The sequence below is a fragment of the Engraulis encrasicolus genome, chromosome 15 (genome assembly GCF_034702125.1).
Source record: "Engraulis encrasicolus isolate BLACKSEA-1 chromosome 15, IST_EnEncr_1.0, whole genome shotgun sequence".
In the NCBI taxonomy this organism is placed as follows: Eukaryota; Metazoa; Chordata; class Actinopteri; order Clupeiformes; family Engraulidae; genus Engraulis; species Engraulis encrasicolus.
This window is the reverse complement of record NC_085871.1, coordinates 29,897,849-29,902,848: the sequence shown is the minus strand read 5'-3', so window position 1 is coordinate 29,902,848 and position 5,000 is coordinate 29,897,849. Positions and strand designations below refer to the sequence as shown.

The window sequence follows — 5,000 nt, the reverse complement described above, 5'->3', positions numbered from 1 at the left end:
TCCAGAAGTTATGCAGCCCATTCAAAAATGTTATCTTTTTCATGTACGTTTAGCACCACCATCATGACCGTTGCTAGACATTAGGGGTCAACCCATACAGGTTTTTTAATGGCCGATGCGATACCGTTTTTTTTTTTCATCAATCACCCTTGGCCGATACCCGATTTCCGATACCCGATATTTGGGGGCGATATGGGTTAAAAAAAGGTTAAAAAAGATGACAAATATTCCAGGTCTCAAGTTAAAAATAAACATTCCTTTAATATTATCAAATTGAGGTAGAACTTGTAACATTTTAACAACCACTCTAACAATAAAGTAATGTCTAACAATAAAGTCATAAAAAATCAAGTGTCTTGGTGCTTTTGAAAAAAACAGAATGACATAAAATAATAAATATTGCGAATCTGCCAAAACCACACGCGTATCGGCCGATATCCATACACTTAAAAAATGCAAATATCGGCCCAATATCGAACCGATATACATATATATATATCAGTCTATCCTTACTAGACATCATGGTGCCCTTGGTGCATCTCAGTTTTGGTGTGTGTATGTGTATGGCGAATAAGCAACAAATATGACTGGTAACAGAACAACTGTGGTGAAAAGTGAAACATATGAGAGAAGTGAAAGAATGATCAAAGGGAAAGGGGATGATCATTCGTGAATTGAAAGTTAAATTTGAAAGTTAGTCTCTCTCTCTCTCTCTCTCTCTCTCTCTCTCTCTCTCTCCATTCATATGCCATTGTTCTTCCTCTTTTTCTGTCTCATGTCACTCTCAATAAAATTGTTAACTCAAATAGGCTATTAACTTGGTTGACTTTTATTGGCAATTACTGTATAACACTATATGACCAAAGTGTGGTTAGCGTAATTAAGACAGGTACTTGATATCTGTAGGATCAACACAATATAGCATTGAGACAGAACTTCCTTCATTCTCTCTCTCTCTCTCTCTCTCTCTCTCTCTCTCTCTCTCTCTCTCTCTCTCTCTCTCTCTCTCTCTCAACTGTAAGTGCAGGAGACACGCTTATTAAATCTTTAGGCCTTTTAATTTGATTCCAGTGGCAATGGATCCACAGCCCAGATAATGCGACCAACAGACAATGGCATGCCTCTGTGTTAAGGAAGGATGTACAACGCACTCACACGCACGCATGCATGCATGCACGCACGCACCCAGACACATGCACACACACACATGCACACAACCAGTCCAGCCTTAATATCTTTATGGGGCCCTTGTGGGTCCCTCCCTATCTTTGTGGGGCCCTTCCATTCATAGTAACCCTAATCTGTCAGTGAGGAAATGTTTTTATACTTTTACTTTTACCAGTAACAACAAAACTACCCCAGCAAACATGTGGGGCCCACATGACGAAGGCCCCAGCATGTGGGTGTGCTCCAATAGCAGTGGCCTCACGAAGGTAGATTGGTGTAGTACACACACACACACACACACACACACACACACACACACACACACACACACACACACACACACACACACACACACACACACACACACACACACACACACACACACACACACACACACACACACACACACACAAACTCTCTCTCTCTCACACACACACACACACACACACACACACACACACACACACACACACACACACACACACACACACACACACACACACACACACACACACACACACACACACACAGAGAATATTTAAGTCTATCATAGATGTTTGTCATATGTAGCGGTGTCCAATGGTAGGCTACACCCTGACAAGTCTGACAAGTCTGAAAGATGGCTTCTGTCAGGTTTTAATTGGCGCTTTGTAAATGAAAGAAAAATGGACTTACAAAAGGTCAAATGAAACATGTAAGAACATTACACTATCAAACTTGTTGAGTAGCACATTGTAAGAAAACGAATGTTTCGGACAGAATTGGACATTCAAAAGCAGATTAAGACAAAATCCAAATTAGCTAAATAGTACACACATCAGCAAACAAAAAAAAACAAAAAAACAGCGAGGACGACTCTTTTTCATACAGACAACTCAGAAAAGGAGCTGCAATATGTAGTAACCAAGTGTGTAGTGTACATCCATTCAATCCAAACGGAGACATGTCACTTATTTGGTCATTCTTTTACTGAAGAAGATAGCCCGGCAAAACCACAGGACAAACTGGGACATCCCACACTAACTAGGCCCGGTGGGGCAACCCCAATATAACTTAAGTTCCTACCCCAATATTTCCCAATATATAACACAGTAAACCTGCTGGGATAACAGATATAGGGCTTGAAAGTCCCGCCCCTTAGTTCCGCATTTCACGGGACCTAAGCTGACCATCTAACACAGGGGTCCCCAAACTAAGGCCCGGGGGCCGGATGCGGCCCGCCATGCCCCTTTGACCGGCCCTCCACCTTTCTGAACCTCACCATTTGAACTGGCCCAAAGAAGCTATCCTCACAGAGAAAAAAAAGATAAAATATAGTTTTTAAATATTTTATATTTTTTAATCTACAGCTTAATTTTCACTAACCCAGTGTGAATAACTAGAAGTTTCATGTCTTGATAGTTTCTCATCTCACTGTAAACAGGCCTACCATTTTTTTTGTATCACTCATAAACTGTCAATCACCATATTTTTCTAACCTTTCCTTGCTATTTTTACATGGTTATTAGAAATTAAAAGCAAGACCTGTGACATTTCAGATTGAACAACATGTGAAGTACTCACTTCTTTTGCAAATCACTTGTAATGATGAACTATTTTGTGCTAGAAATTACGGCTATAACAGGTAGTGGCCTAGTATACAGCCCACATGATTGATCCCGGCCCCTGATCACAGTCAGGAATGATAATGTGGACTCCAGAGAAAAAAGTTTGGGGACCCCTGATCTAACAACATGGTAGCGAGTAAATATCTTCTGATTTCAGCCATTATATGCGCTGGGCTACAAATATGCTGTTTAAGAGGTGACTTCATTTTCAAGCTCTATACCCTTTAAATAAAAACCTTTCAGTGATATTCATGGCTGCCATCATCAACTGTCTACATTTGAAATAATGTCAACTTGACACTTTAAAAAACAAATGACAGTTGATACCAGTGCTTATACAGTACATACAGTATGAGTGAAGAGTCATTACTTTCATGACATGAGTCAATACTGTACAGGCCTATGATATTTTCACAGTTCCTGTATACCATGCTCACATTACTCTTGATGTAAAAGGCTTTCTAATGACTTGCCTTTTAACCGTTTTACTCTATCGGAGTTGCACTGAGTGAAGACCTTGGTCTCACACAGGAAACAGTCAAGCTTGAATTTGTCTCCATAGCAAAAAAATGCTACTTCATCTAGGCACAGTTGCCCACCCAAATCAATCAATTTAGTCTAACTGTGCTAACGTGGTACGCTCAGCAATCGAATTACATGCAAGGCCCTCTTTTTTTCTTAGGCTAATCGTTACTCGTGAAGCAATTAGTTCGCAGAATTTCATTTAGGAAGTCATGATTAATTGAGGGAATTACATATTTCGTGGGGGCCGTTCTGTTTTCAAAACCTAACACGCAAATTAAAACAAGAAACTTGTGTTGGCAGTCGCTGTCTACTGTAGGTAGACTCAGTTGTAAGTAGAAGCTAAGTTATAACTAGACGTTAAAAAGCTTTGCATTAGTTTCCAGCTTCAGCAATTTTTTGTCAGAATTACCTTTTCGGAGAAGCTGGTGCATTCACTCTGCTGCTGCTTACAAAGTGACCCTATTTACACACACACACACACACACACACACACACACACACACACACACACACACACACACACACACACACACACACACACACACACACACACACACACACACACACAAACATGCACACGCACACACACAAACATGCACACGCGCACACGCACACACACACACACACAAACACACTCGCACACATGCAAACACACACTCCCAGCGATCACAGTTGTTTCATTCAATGCTCTTCTTACAAAAAGTATCTTCTGTACACAGATTATCTCTCTCTCTCTCTCTCTCTGACACCGACACACACTCAAACTGCCCTAGGTGTTACAATGATGTCGTTTTTAAAAGACTGGTTTGTAAGGTTGCTCAATGCTTTGTTGTTTCAGTGTTACACAAGTTCTGCTTTCACTTCAGGAAAAGTGGGACTTGGCCGAACAAACTGCTGTTGCTGAAATAATGGATAACACCCTGGCTGTACTGGCAGCGATCAGTTTTTCACACGCACCCCTCATTGTGTCACAGCTGATCAGCATTCACATTTACTGTTTTCAGGCCGACCAGGGGTGAGTTTCTCAAAAGGGAAGTTGCTAGCTTGTTAGCAACTTCGGTAGTTGCCAATGGGAAAATGCATTGAAAGCAACGAAGTAGCTAATGTAGTAAGCAACTTTGGTTTCAAGAAATTCACCCCAGAACGATGCTGGTGCTGGTGCCGGTGCCCGTACCAGTTCTGTTCGGCATTAAAGTGCGTACCTGCGAACCACCCGCATTCATACTGGGCTCTGAACTTTTTCTGTACCTGACCCGGATGAACCTACTGACCTCCACGTTGTCGTTACGGTTAGCAGAGAATAACTACGCATTTTGCGGTTTGCATTGCGAACCAACTTTGCGGTTCATGAACGCAAAGATCTGCAGCGTGAACGTAGCGGCCGGTTCGCGATTAGGTGCGGGAACGAGCACCAGGCACTCAGACTAAATGTGAGATGTGAGGGCAGTTACATGCACAGAATATATTCTGGTTTCAAACAGAACATTGTCAGTCGACTGTCTTTAATTGTCCATTCACATGTGTATAAAAGTGTCTGCTAAATGTAATATACGTATGTTATGTGTTGAGGGCCGGTGTGCTACCAGAATATTCCCACAACATTGCTAAATTCAGAATGTTTACGTGTGATCATTATTTCTTTTCAGTGTTTCAGCTTGATTTCGGCCTTATGTGTATCCCTGTTTGATGTACTGTACGCAA

The 5,000-nt window shown here is 41.4% G+C and overlaps 1 protein-coding gene across 1 annotated transcript in view; it reads right to left on the bottom strand.

Annotated features, from left to right (window-relative positions):
- Window positions 1-3,717, bottom strand: part of tfec (transcription factor EC) — a 25,337-nt gene extending 21,620 nt beyond the window's left edge. Inside the window, exon 1 of the mRNA XM_063217993.1 lies at window positions 3,709-3,717. The gene's annotated coding sequence lies outside the window, so the exon portion shown is untranslated. The remainder of the gene's footprint in view (window positions 1-3,708) is intronic.
- Between the last annotated feature and the right edge of the window lie 1,283 nt (window positions 3,718-5,000).